Source organism: Somniosus microcephalus, chromosome 16 (assembly GCF_052327205.1).
Source record: "Somniosus microcephalus isolate GS21.2 chromosome 16, FLI_Smic_1.0, whole genome shotgun sequence".
In the NCBI taxonomy this organism is placed as follows: domain Eukaryota; kingdom Metazoa; phylum Chordata; class Chondrichthyes; order Squaliformes; family Somniosidae; genus Somniosus; species Somniosus microcephalus.
In genome coordinates, this window is record NC_141002.1 from 88,076,525 (window position 1) to 88,091,419 (window position 14,895).

The window sequence follows — 14,895 nt, forward strand, 5'->3', positions numbered from 1 at the left end:
GAGAGTAGATGGGGAAAGTAAGGTGCAAATACAAGGAACGTAGAAGAAAAGATAATGCAGAACAAGAGAACTTTTTATTTCTAAAGGGAGACAAAAAACTACTTAGAAAAAGGCTAAATGTGGTGCTGGAAAGGTGAGCGTTTCTGGTGGTCTTCTGCCATGGACTTCAGCTCTTGCAAAAACACTGAAAATTTAATTTAATTTTGAAATACAGTCATTTCTGCTGGACTGATGGAATCAATGGATCACGAGAGGTTGGGTGAAGACGCCCCTTCGATTACCTGTGCTATATACAGCCTTTCTGACATCAAATCGTGGGTTAGCCAAAATTTCCTCCAGTCAAACTTTGGCCAGACTGAAGCCATCCTGTTGAATTCCTGCCAGAAGCTCCACGCCTTAGCTTGGGTTTCTTCCCCCTTCCTGGTTGTTTACTCAGGCTGAACCCAATGGTGTGCAACCCCAGTATTCTGCTGAACCCCGTGCTCAGTTTCAAATCCCAGATCCAGTCCATCACTAAGGTCACCTATTACACCTGCCCAACACTACCTGATCCCTATCACTGTTTAAGTCCTCATGTATGTCTTTGTCACCTCTAAGCTCGAATTCTCCAAACTCTACTTGCCAATCTCCTCAACTCCAATTTATGCAAACTCTAACTCATCCAGAACTCTACCACACATGTCCTATTGACAAATACTGCTCACCTTTGCATTGATTTTAAAATTCTGGTCTTCATTTACAAATCTGTCCATGGCCTCCTGCATCAAATCTCTGCAACCTTCTCCAGCACTACGACCCAGATCACACTGTATCCCCATTTTCATCATCTGTTCTAACTAGTGTGCATACCAGTTCCCTCCACTTTACCATAGCAGAGTCATTAACTATCATACCCCTGCACTCTGGAATTATATTCCTAAACCCTTCTGATTTCTGCCTCTCTTCTCACCTTTAAAAGACTCCACACAAACTATCCCTTCAACCAGTCACTTTCCCTGACTCATCTCCCAATTCCCACTTGGTTTTAGAAACTCCCCATTTCACTCCCATGAAGTACTTGTGATGTTTCACTATTTATGTGTTGTACCGATTGCTGATGGACTAGCAATGGTAGTTTGCTTACTGTTTGCGTAGTGTAAATGTCTGATCCTGGCTAGTTTAATGATGAGTATGCAACACTTTTCCTGATTGGGGGATGAGGATGCTGATTCCTGGAAGTTAATGCTGAGTATATACCCAGTTTCCCCAGCTGTTTGGTTCAGTGGGGAGGGAGGACTGAAGTTGTTTCAGGCTTTAGAATTGCTCACTAAACCCCTCTGCCTCTCCATTTCCTTCTCCTCTTTAAGAACTTCCTTAAAACCCACTGCTTAGACCAGTTTTCTGTTACCCTTCCTAATAACTCCTTCTTTGTTTTGCCATCCATTTTTGTTTGATTATGCCTCTGTGAAGTGCCTTAGGACATTTTTCTACATTAAAGATGGCATATAAATGAAGTTGTTGTAATGATGATGTTTGATCCTTGTGGCAGACTGTACATTAGATTCCTCAAAAAAGTTCTGACTCCATTGTAGAGTATGAGGGCAGGATTTTCATTGGGCCGTGGAGGCGGGATTGGAGGCGTGTGGGGGGTTAAAATCTCAAAATTGGGGGGCACGAGCCCATCCTGCCCCCAACCTGCCTCCATGCCAGTTTCAAAGGAGGCGGATACCCGACCTGTGCTGGGACCCGCCTCCCCGAGGCAGGAAGGGGATTAGTGCCAATTAACTGTCTGTTAACAGGTAGTTAACAGGCAGTTTTTAGCCTAATCCCTATTTTTATTCTTGAAGTGTGGGATTCCCGACAGCTCCAAACCATGCCAAGTTAGCGAGGAGGGCCATCGGGCTGAAGGGCTTGGAGGGGTCGAGATGTCCGGTGTTCAGGTGAGTGATGGGTGCATGAGTGCAGAGGTAAGTGTGTTTGGTATGTGTAAAGTGTTTAAAGAAGTTTTACTTAAATTTACTTACCTTTACAGCCTTCCTTCCTTCAGGTCTCGGGAGTCCCTCATCTCACTGGCACAGAAAGCAGAATGGCCGCAAGCTGTCAAAAGTTGCAGCATTCAGCTTTCTGTACCAGAGAGATCTCTAAATCAACCTGAGAGGAAGGAATTAACTTGGAGTACAGATTGTCAGTGTTTGACAGCTTCAAAGAGCTGTCAAACACTGATATTTCATCTGTCAAAAGCTTTTGACAGATGAAATGTCAATCTGTGACGTCACCTGTTGCCAGGTGGCCCTTAATTGGCCTGCTGAGCCAGCTGGGCGGGCTTAACAAGGTCAATCAAGTGAAAATCACGTGGGTTGACCACAACTCGATGGAGGCGGGACTACAACCCTGAAAATTGTAGTCCCGCCTCCTACATGCCTCCTCAATGAAAATCCAGCCCGTGTTTGTGCATCCATTTTCACCTTTGATATTGCTTCCCGTTATATGATTCTCCAAAGATTGGGAATTGTACTCATTGAGGAATCACAGTGGTGAATATAACACCACAATGACCAATGTTTATTAGTTCACCAACTTCCTGTGCCACCAGGCTTTTCTTGTATGAATACTAATTTATAAGCATTTATTTTGCCATTCCTCCTAGTTTGACTGCTTAGCAAAATTACCATCTTCCTGAGAGCAGTCATTTGTTTACTAAATAGCAAAAAATGAAATTGGCCAAGATGCAGTTTTTGGATTAAGGGATTGCATGCGCAGGTATCCAAGAGAAATGAATCTGCCTGAGATATAAAACAACACCTTGGTTAATAACTTGTTATGGTACATTCTAATTGATGTTTTATACACATATGTGATTGTAATTTTTACTGAGATTTTTTAGGTTTATGTATCTGTGTTGTTTGTATTGCAGAAATTCATGTTTACCTGGTTACCTCCTCTCAGTAGGTGTACACATTTACATTCTTTGTTAGTGGAAACACATACAAAGATATGCTATAACAAGTCTTTGTAATTTTTATTAAATAGCACAAAGAAGGGGGAAGCAGACTTAGAAACAATGATAATGTAGATTTTTCTCTCAGATGTGGTTTCTGCCTGCATTCATTAATCTCTTTTTGGCAGCATTTTAGCATTTCTAGATTGGTGTGACCCAATTTTGGTAACTATAAGCAGATATTTATTGTATCATGCCAATTTTGTGTGTAGCACGATGCTACAGCGCTCACAACTTCCTGTTATGACAAGGATGACCAAAGAAGACCACTTTGATCAATGAAATCAAAGGATTTGAAATGATCTCAGTTTCCTTGGCATTGGAGTCATCCCTCTTCTAGGGGGTGCAAGCATGACCTCTACACTTCTCACCGTATTACAGTGGAACAATCAGAATGTACTGGCATTTTACAACTGGCAATCAATTGTGAGATGCTGAAACCCATCGGGCATTTTCCTATAGGGCCCTTGTCCAAATGGCCACTCTTCCTGAGTGAGCTTCAACGGAAAGAGTTGGAAGAGAATTCACCATGGAAGGCACCATGGCAGCCAACCTCAATCCTGTTTTCACTTGATGTCCACAAACACATACTTTACAGCAGGAGCTGCTGGAAAGATGAAAAGTGGGCACCCTGGCTGACTTTTTTCCCTTCCTAGTGCAGGGATGCTGAGGCCAATTTTAGTACCAAAGCTCTGCCCCAACTGAGCTCAGCTAACACAGCACAGACTGGGGATCAAAGCTGCCTGTATAGTTAGTAGTGTGGTATCTTTGCATACTAGTCCCGTGAAGGAGATTCACCCTTGATTTATAATACCGCCAATGTTACTATTTGGAATATTTGCCACTGCTATAATCTTCCCGTGGCAGTAGTCTGCTTACTAACCTGCAAGCACAGGGTCACAGCGATGCTACAAGTCTTTGCACTTAATATATAGATTTCAGACACAGGTTGGTACAGGCATGGTGGAGTCTTGAAGGACAACTGTAATAAAGATCTTTCACTCAAGCCTACTTTATAAATCTCTTTTGGCACAATTATTGATACTTTTAGATTGGGTTTGACCCAATTTCAGCCTAACTGTAAGCAGACACTGTTTCTCTATTATCCTAGAACTTTGGCCAGTATCATACTGCAGTGCCGACAACGTCCTGTTATGACATTGATGAATACAGTAGCTGCAGGCATGCAGAGTGTCTCTGTTGTAACATTTGTTTTTAAAGGTCCATTTGGCATTAGTAATAAATTTTTGCATATCAACATAGCCTTGACATAGCAGTTCCGGACATCAGTGCCTTGATTTGTTAAAGGAAGGAATTCAAATAGAAGCAATTATTTGGTTCATTTTTCATTACTGCGATTGCATGCCCAAGTTAAATGCTTGAGCTTCAATGTGTTTTGTAAATCATGCAAAAGATTGTCGTAGCACAAGAGTTCCAAGTTTCAGGTATTTCAGGAAGACTGAGCACTGCTTTTGCAATCTACTTTACCCTACCTCTGGCTGTCATAATACAAGTAGCATCTGTTCTGATTTATAAAACATTACTTTGTGCATCAGAATAGCCTTTCAGCACCAATTAAATGGTAAAATGAAAATCTTGCTCTGGATAACAACAACAACTTGCATTCATATAGCGCCTTTAATGTAGTAAAATGTCTTAAACTATATTGGTACTCTTTCTGCTTGCATTCTTTTATGAAACACGTATTCTGAATGTTTACTCACACTTACTTGAAAGACATTTATGTCACTGTATCAGTCCAGAGGAAAGATAGCCTCACCAACATTATAATGGAGACTGATGAAACAAAAAATGAGGGAGTGAATTCATGTCAGGTGAATTCTTCAAGGGAGAACCAGACCAAATGCAATAAGTTGAGAGGGGAAGTGAAGATGAAAATAAGATTGGCAAAGAGAGAATATGAGAGTTAACATAAAAGGGAACCCAAAAATCTTCTACCAGCATGTAAACAGTAAGCGGGTAGTAAGAGGCAGGATGGGGCCTATTAGGGACAAAGAAGGTGTTATATGCTTAGAGGCGCAGGGCAAGGCTAGAATACTCAATGAGTACTTTGTATCGGTGTTTACTAAGGAGGTGGATGCTGACAAAATATCAGCAGCCGTGGAAAAGGTAGAAGCAATGGAAGGGGTGAAAATTGATAGACAGGATGTACTAGAAAGGCTGGGTATGCTTAGAGTGGATAAGTCGCCTGGTCCAGATGGCTTGCATCCCAGATTGCTAAGGGAATTGGGGGAGGAGATAGCGGAAGGGCTTGCCATATTTTTCCAATCTGCCCTAGATGTGGGGGAGGTGCCTGAGGATTGGAAAGTGGCAAATGTGACACCATTGTTCAAGAAAGGGTGTAAGGACAATCCTAGTAACTACAGGCCGGTCAGTTTAACATCAGTGGTGGGTAAAGTTTCAGAAACAATAATCAAGGAAAAAATTAACAGGCACTTGGAGAGGTTTAAGCTAATTAAGGAGAGCCAACACGGATTTGTAAAAGGCAAATCATGTTTGACTAATCTAATTGAATTTTTTGATGAAATAACAGGAAGGATCGATGAAGGGAATGCAATGAATGTTGTCTACATGGATTTTAGGAAGACGTTTGACAAAGTACCACATAGAAGGCTGGTTAACAAAATTGAGGCTCATGGAATAGGTGGGTCAGTGGCAGCTTGGATAAGGAATTGGCTTAAGGACAGAAAACAGCGAGTTGTGGTAAATGGCTGTTTTTCAGACTGGAGGATGGTAGATAGTGGTGTTCCCCAAGGGTCAGTGCTGGGGCCACTGCTTTTTTTGATCTATATAAATGACCTGGATATTGGAATACAAAGTAGAATTTCTAAATTTGCCGATGACACCAAACTTGGCAAACAGTGATGATGATACCAACTGACTGCAACAGGACATAGAAAGGCTGGCAGAATGGGCAGACAAGTGGCAGATTGAATTTAATACAGAGAAGTGTGAAGTGATGCATTTTGGCAGAAGAAACAGGGAGAGGCAATATACACTTAATGACACCGTTTTAAAGAGTGTGCAGGGACAGAGGGACCTGGAAGTTAATGTGCATAGGTCCCTGAAGGTGACAGGACACATTGAGAGATGGTTAGCAAAACATATGGGATCTTGGGCTTCATAAATAGAGGTATTGAGTACAAAAGTAGAGAAGTTATGCTGAACGTTTATAAAGCGCTGGTTAGGCCACAACTGGAATATTGCGTCCAGTTCTGGTCACCACACTTTAGGAAGGATGTGAAGGCCCTTGAGAGGGTGCAGAGGAGATTTACCAGAATGGTTCCAGGGATGGGGGATCTTAGCTACAAGGACAGTTTGGAGAAGCTGGATTTGTTTTCTTTAGAGCAAAGGAGGTTGAGGGGTGATTTGATAGAGGTGTACAAGATTATGACGGGTTTGGATAGGCTAGATGGGAAATGGCTGTTCCCACTAGTTGATGGTACAAAGACTAGGGGACACAGAGTTAAGGTTTTGGGCAAGAGATATAGGGGGAATGTGAGGAAAATCTTTTTTATGCAGTGAATGGTGAGGACCTGGAATTCGCTGCCTTCGGAAGTGGTGGAAGCGGAAACATTCAATGTTTTCAAGGGGAGACTGGATAGGCACTTGAGAGAAATAAACTTGCAGGGCTATAGGGATACAGCGGGGGAATGGGACTGACTGGATCACTCCACTGACAGCTGGCACGGACTCGATGGGCCGAATGGCCTCCTTCTGTGCTGTTATGACTCACCGAGACACATTGGGACTGCTGCCTTCCGGGTTCTAGTCCCACCCCCAGTTAATTTAAGAAGTGTGGGTTCCCCTGGGCCAATTAGTCTTTTGGGATCCACGCTTCGCTGAGCCCTCCCTCCAAGCTCTGGTGGAGGGAGCAAGATCCAATAAGGAGGTGCTCTTCCCTTCCTCAGGGAGAAAAAAGCCACCCCAGCAGACAAAAGCTGTGTGGCTGCAAGTGGCCGAGGAGGTCAACTCCATACCGATGAGCCGCAGAACCTGGCTGCAATGCAGGAAGAGGTTTCATGACCTTCTCCGCACAGGAAAAGCGAGTATGACTTCCCCATCACCATCAATCTGATCCCCATCGCCTCTCCTCACCAGCACTCTGCTTTGCCAACCTCTTTCTCCACATCCCACTTGACCCTTACATCCCTGCACCCTTACCCATTGCCTCTCTCTCTATGGTCATATTCACTTAACTATTCGACCATTTAGCCCTCACACTCCCGATCACTGTGATGCAACAACAACAACAACAACTTACAACACACCGGGAGGGCCCTTTGTCTCCTTCTAAGCATCTATGCTATGCATTCTCTACACTCACTCCTTCATTCTCAATCAAACTCCACTTGTGTCCCTCATTGCAGGAAAAGAGAGCCTACAATAAGAGGGAAAGAGCCATGGCAGGAGGAGGGTCACCCTCAGTAGCCCAGCTCACCACCTGGGAGGAGGCGGCCCTGGAAATTGCTGGAATCGAGGAGGATTCCCAAGTGGGAGACGGACAGACGGGCGCATCACAGCAAGCTGGTGACAGAATAGTTTGGCATCTCTCTCGTTGACATTGCATGAGTCACTGATAATGAATCTGATGCTCTAACAGATTGACTTATGATCATCTGCACTATTCAATGAGCACGTAACCTTGACCTCACATCTCTAACTCTTTCCTTTACTCCCCCACAGGACCATCGAAAGCCCCCGTCCCCACTGTTCAGGAGGAAGAGCCTGAGCTTCCAGACTCCTCAGAGGAAGCTGCAACCTCTGAGGGCGCAGCGTCAGCAGAATTCAGTGCACCCAGCACCAGCGCAGACACTCACACCTCGGTGGGACCTTCGCGAGATAGAGTAGTGTTGCCACCTGGTGTATCACAGCTCACAAGTGAGCATCAGCAGATGGTGGAGACAGGGACAGCAGTGGAGAGTCCTCATCGGAGGGCGCAGGACACTGCTAGCTCGGCTCAGCTGCATATCGACCCTGTGCCTCCGGGTCTATCCAGGAGAGCGGTGCTTGAACTCCAGGAACAGGTGCTGGAGTCTCTGGCAGATTTTGTCTCCAGGGTCGTTGCGAGTGTGGAACGAATGGAGGAGTCCATCGCGAACATGAGCAGAGCCTTTGTCGAGGCATTGGCACATGAATGCATCACCACGGAAAGGATGGCAACCTCCGTGGAAAGGATGGCTAACTCCGTGGTAAGGCTGGCTACCATAGAGGAGAGGATGGCTACGGCCATGGAGGAGCTTAGTCGCCAGGGTCTTGAGAACACGGTCATTGTTCACAATAGAATGACATCTCTTGAGGAGCGATTGTCAGCTATTGAGCATAGAAACCAGACCTTCATGGAAGTCCTCTGGAGCATGACTTCCAGTGCATAAACGGGTCCTCATGGCCCCCCTGAAGGTGCAGCAAGGTGCTGTCAAGCCACTTGCTAGCTCTGAAGTGGGGCTGACCCATGAGAGGGATGTTGGTGGCAGACAACAAGGAAGTGGGGCTCCTCTCCAAGCGCTCACACGACCATGCCACTGCAAAGCCCTCGGTCAAAGACCCAGCAGAGTCCTCACCCAACTGAGATCGGCATCTCAGTCCCTGCACAGCCACAGGAGCAGCAGACTGATGCCGAGCCCTCACAGGTTCGGAACCCCAGAGGACGCCCGTCAAAGGTGTCGAGACAGGAGCAGCAAGAAAGTGAGCAAGGGGCCTCTACATCTGCTGAAGCCACAGGGGAAGCACCACGTAGGAGCATGCGTAAGAGAAAGATAATGCACAAGTAGTCACAAGGGTAGTCACTTGGTTGCTGCGATGTATTTTATTTCGACCAGCCATCCTTGTCATGGTATCATAAACAGATTTGATGGCAAACTGTTGAAGTTGTGGCCTGTGTCATTTCGCAAATGGGACTTCCACATTGAGGGCTTAGGGCGACTTGCAATTGTCAGTATGGTGGTCAGAATTATAGGAATCTGCAGGTTCTTGTCCATTGTCGATGCTCTGGTAAGAAGGTGCAAGACAAAAGTGTTTGATTGTGCAGGCTAAGCAAATCTGGCCAACATGAGTGCGTCCCTTGCATCCCGGGCAGCAATGTGGTCGCTCGCTGGCACCTTCTGGCCTGTGCAGCTTCAGGTGAGTGAGCAGCAGCTTGGCGCTCCTGCTGTTGCTGCTGCTGTTGGTGCTGCTGTTGTTCAGGGTTCTGCTGCTGCCTCGGCTGGTCTTCATCCGAATCTGATGTCCAGGAGGAAAGGAAATACAGGTAAATGGTTCCCATGCTTCTGCTATATACCTCAGTTGAGGAAGTGCTCAGTCAAGATGGCGAGAGGGGTTTCCCAGGAGGTCACACCGGTAATGGAGCTCAGGCTCCAAACTTCCACAACAATGAGTAGGCCGCTAAAAGTTCCCCCAAACCTGAGACAACAAAGTGCTGCCACCTGCAAATGATGATTGCTGAAAACTCCTTTTTAATGGTGGAGCTGCAGCTGTTAGTAAGCAGTCCATTTGTGAGGCCGCCAGGATTACCTGGCGTGTTCCAGAGGAGGCATGTAGGATGGGGAAAATGTCTAAAAATCAGAAAGGCCTCTCAAAAGTGGATTATAGAGGCAATGAAGTGGTTGTTAAGGGCCTTACGGGCCTATCCCGCCTCTTGGAGATGGGATGGAAATGGGGTCTGGAACCCCGATTCTGGGAAAATTGCTCAGAGGCGGGATGGAGGTGAGATCGGGCCCGCACGCTATTTTTTGCGATTTTAACACCTCACACACCTCCAATCCCGCCTCCTCGGGCCTGGCAAAATTGAGCCCAAAATGTGGCAAGATAACAAAGGATTATAGAGGCCCTTAATGACTATTTAAGGGTCTTAACTACCTCTTCCGACTGATGGAAGCGGGACCGAATCGCACCCATGAAACCCGCCTCCGGCAACATTGCGCGGAGGTGGTTTGGAGGGGGGTTCTGAACCCGCCCTCTTTTTTTTGCGATTTTGCCAACTGTCCCACCTCCAAACCCACCTCCTCGGGGCTGGGAAGATTGCCCCATCTGATGGTGTAGTGAGGTAGACAATGAACTGGGCTTGAATCCATTGAAGACTGATGGAACAAAAGTCTTGTCTTTTGTTGCCGATAAGCATCTCATGTTAAATTAAATTGGGGAGTTTCAGCTGCAGTTCCAAGTGGGCATAGGCTTACAGCAGAAAATTGTCCTTGATTTTGTACTAAATTGACAATCTCACAAAGGCCATTAAAATAACTGGTGTGGGAGCTGGCTGCTCTTCTCATACTAGGGCTAAAGTACTGTGTGGCAGTTTAGAGACCTTTATAGTTAAACTGCACTATACCTGACCTGGGAGTGCTTGATGCAGACACTGCACAGCTGAAATGACACGGTGATCTATTTTGCACTTGGCCCCATAAAAATTAAAGTTAAAAAGATCTTCTGCCATTTTTTCAGCTCCCTCCCTTTAAGGACCACTGGTTAGGCCGCTCAATGCCAGTACAAATGGACCGTGCATCGGCATTGCATACACCACCTATTTGTACCTCAAAATTGCAATCAAGTTGCTAAGTACATTGGGCCAGATATTCCGATCCCGTAGGGACATCGGAAATGCCAGTTTCAGGCATGCCAAGTGCATGCGCTGAAAACTAGCATTTCCGATCTGCCAAGAATGCTCTTGACAGATCCTCCAGCTGCCCTGGAGAAGGGCTTCTGCGGGCAGATAGTTCCACTTTCTGGAGATCCTCCGCCCGCAGAAAACCCTTAGAAATCTTACATCTGGTAAAAGCAAGCGTAAGGCCTGCATAAGAGTCGGAAAAAGTAAAAAAAAAATTTTTTCACTCATTTATCATTTAAAAATACATTTAAAAAAGGTAAGTTTATTTTTAGTCCCGTAAAAATTTTTAATTATTTTTTCAAAAAATTAAATTTTTATTTAAAATATTTAATTTATTGTAATTTCAACTAATTTAAAAAATGTGATAAAAAAATGTATTTAATGTTTTACAGTGTTTTTGGGGTGATCTCCATTCATATATTTGACAGGTCTTCCTGTCAAGTGTATGAAGGGAGATTCCCTTCTGTGATTGGCTTCCCATGGCCCACGCGATCCCAGGGACGCTGCGAACCGCCTGCGCCTCTGGGATACCTGGGCCCTGCGCATTTCCAGTTGGAGAGGCCCAGGAGCGGAAGTGTCCAGACCTCGGGAGTCTACAGGTAAGTGCGTAGATTTTTCCCAGATCGGAGGCCTCCGCACGCGGGAAGCCTCCGACCGGAAAATACGGCCCATGGTAGGACCCCGATTTTCATATTACAAGTGGCCTCCCATGTAAAACAGCAGGCGCACTGGCTGCCCTTCTTACGACTCTACCCAAGATAGCAGCTGCTGCAGGGTCAGCATAAACGGGATAGTAAGTGACCCAACCTCATTTTCCGGCCACCACCACCCACTTTACGCAGGGCAGAGGCACTTAAAAACAAACCATAATTTCTGAAACCTCTATTTAATGATCTGCAATCAGGATCATTCAAACACTGTAAACATATTGGAATTAATAAAAAACATTGCTCTGGATATAACTCACACCCCCTCCCCCCCACAAAAAAAATCACAAACCTTGCTCAATGTAATCAGGCCAAGAAAATGCTTTCTTTAATTTGAGCTTGAAAGGATTTGTATTTCATTTTAATTGTTTCAAATGAGGTGGAAACACAGGAAAGAAGCTTAAATTAGCAGAGAGCTGGAGGAGGGAATAGAACATAAATCGGGTAAAGTCAGTAAGTCTGAGCAGGACTGAGATTGGATTGCACTGAGCTACCAATGCAGACTGTTTGCTCAACCCTAATACAGTAATAACAAATATTGTATATACTGTTACCCAGGGGTGATAGCTACAATGTTTACTTTCATTCTCTGAGCATTGAAAGCCCTTTCAAGTGTTCAGAATTATCCTTTCCTTTATCTAACAGCTGCAGAAATAATTTGTGGTTGGGTTGATGCAGAACACAAGGGGATCTAAAGAGGCAGCAAAGTAAATAAAATGGAAAGCAAGCTAAATAAATTTGAAAAGCAATGTGTTGACCATAAAATATTTATTGATTCTTTGTATTCTCTGAATGTAAGATTGTAATTTTGTTACATTTTTGTTTTGTGCAGAAATATTACTTCAATCCTCAAAGGATGAAGACAATTGCTGTGACAGCATACAGGTACATTAGTTTACATGCTTGCCCCATTGCTTACCAATAAATCCAATTTCCAATGATCTACCACCTGAGACTCACAGTAAAACTGTTAAGAGTCCAACAGATATTAGTGTTTTGTTTCAGAAGTTACTGTTGACAGAGAAGATTTTTTTGGAAATCTGAGGAAAGTACATTTGCATATATATTTTATAAATATGAAACTAGACACAGAAGGCATCAAGGGGTATGGGGAGAGAGCGAGAATATGGTACTGTATTGAGATAGAGGAACAGCCATGATCGTATTGAATGGCGGAGCAGGCTCGAAGGGCTGAATGGCCTACTCCTGCTCCTATTTTTCTATGTTTCTATAATACATATAGGTGTACATTCACATATCTATTATAAAGCCATTGTGCAATTAAGTGTACCTTCACATAAATATTTTATGAGGCCGTAGTACATTTAGGTATACACTGGCATATATATTTTATGAAACTGTGCATTCCCATACATATTTCTGAAAGTCATTGCACATCCTAACTGCACAGTGCCTGTGGGAGGAATGCATCAACACATTCAGGCTTCTTGTCATGACTGTGCTTGTGCTGGTGAGCAAATCGGCTTGTGTGTGGGGGGCAGGTGGTGACTGTGGCAGCTTGTTTAATCTTGGGTTATGGGGGTTAGTTAAGCCTGGAAGGGGGGAAGGGTTTGAGTTGGGGTTAGGGTCAATGCTATTTATGGCTGACAGAAGAGTTTACAGAATCACTTGTTATAATTCCAAATGCATAAGATTCAAATCAAATACTTTTAATCCTTGTTCGTGAAAACTATAAACCCATACTACTATCTGGACTTACACTGACCAGAACTTTTTAAAATAACTTCTAATGAAGGATGACATAATAACAACAACTTTCATTTATTTAGTGACTTTAATATAATAAATGATCCAGTGGACTTCACAGAGGATAAATAACAGCGAGCACTGGAAGAGGTAGGAGAGATGACAAGACGTATGGTTGAAGAGAGAAATAGTCGGTGGAGGGTTTAAGGGAAGGAGTCCCAGAAAGTAGGTTCTAGATGGCTTATGGCTCTGCCACAAATGGTGAAATGAGGGGAGGAGCAAATGCACAAGAGACCAGAGTTGGAGAACTAAAGGGTATGGGTTAGGATGTAGGACAGGAAGAATTTGCAGAGGTAGGCTGGGATGAGGCCATGCAGCGGGTAAATAAAGATTTTGAATGCAATCGATTGGCCGATGGAACAACAGTGGCAGTGAATGAGGATTGGGGTGAAAAGTGTGAGATGGGTGCCTGGGGTGCGGTTTTAAATGAGTTGAAATTTATGTAGGGTGCAGCTCAGGAGGGTGGTTAGGACAACATTGAAGAAATTGAATTTGGAGGTAAAAATAGCATGGATTAGGGTGTGACATAGAACAGTGTTGGGTAATGCTGTGGAGAAGCAGAAAGTGGTCTTGGTGATGGATAGAATATGTAGTTTTTAGAACATCCAAAATGTTAGTTTCCCTGTCAGATGCTGATCAACCATTACCAGCATCTTTTGTTGTTATTTCACATTTCCAGCATTTGTGGTTTTTCTTAGTATCGATACACTGAGAAAAGTTGATAACACTAATATGTATATCAATGGTTTGAAATCACACTGCAATATTAGTTGCCTTGGCTCAGTGATAACACTCTTGGCTCTGAGTCAGAAGATAGTGGGTTCAAGTCCCACTCCAACTATATGAGCACATAATCTAGGGTAACACTTTTGTACAGTACAGAGGTGCAGTCTTTCGGACGAGAAGTTAAACCGAGGTCCCATCTGCGCTCTCAGGTGGTGTAAAATTACTGGAATTTTTTGAGGATGTAACTGATAGAATAGATCAGGGAGAACCAGTGGATGTGGTGTATTTGGAGCTTCAGAAGGCTTTCGATAAGGTCCCACATAAGAGATTAGCGTGTAAAGTTAAAACACATGGGATTGGGGGTAAGGTACTGACTTGGATAGAGAACTGGTTGGCAGACAGGAAGCAAAGAGTTGGAATAAATGGGTCTTTTTCCAAGTGGCAGGCAGTGACTAGTGGGGTACCGCAGGGATCGGTGCTAGGATCCCAGCTATTCACAATATATATTAATGATCTAGATGAGGGAACTAGATGTAATATCTCCAAGTTTGCAGACGACACAAAGCTGGGTGGGCGTGTGTGCTGTGAGGAGAATGCCGAGAAACTCCAGTATAATTTGGACAGGTTGGGTGATTGGGCAGATGCATGGCAGATGCAGTATAATGTGGATAAATGCGAGGTTATCCACTTTGGTGGCAAAAACAGGAAGGCAGATTATTATCTGAACGGCAATAGATTGGGAGAAGGGGAAGTGCAACGAGACCTGGGTGTCCTTGTGCACCAGTCGCTGAAGGTAAGCATACAGATGCAGCAGGCGGTTAAGAAGGCAAATGGTATGTTGGCCTTCATAGCGAGAGGATTCGAGTACAGGAGCAAGGATGTCTTGCTGCAGTTGTACAGGGCCTTGGTGAGACCACACCTTGAGTATTGTGTGCAGTTTTGGTCGCCTTATCTGAGGAAGGATGTTCTTGCCATGGAGGGAGTGCAGCAAAGATTCACCAGACTGATACCTGGGATGGCAGGAATGACGTATGAGGAGAGATTGGGTCGATTGGGCTTATATTCGCTGGAGTTTAGAAGAATGAGAGGGGACCTCA

General features: G+C 44.5%; 1 long non-coding RNA gene across 3 annotated transcripts in view; it reads left to right on the plus strand.

The window, feature by feature from the left end:
- LOC147106365 (uncharacterized) overlaps positions 1-14,895 on the plus strand; it is a 75,489-nt gene that overhangs the window by 18,868 nt on the left and 41,726 nt on the right. For 2 of the 3 annotated variants that reach the window (XR_015081436.1, XR_015081435.1), the window contains exon 2: positions 12,138-12,190. The exons of the other annotated variant lie outside the window; for it this stretch is intronic. This is a non-coding gene — a long non-coding RNA (uncharacterized LOC147106365). The remainder of the gene's footprint in view (positions 1-12,137; positions 12,191-14,895) is intronic. 3 annotated transcript variants of the gene reach the window in all.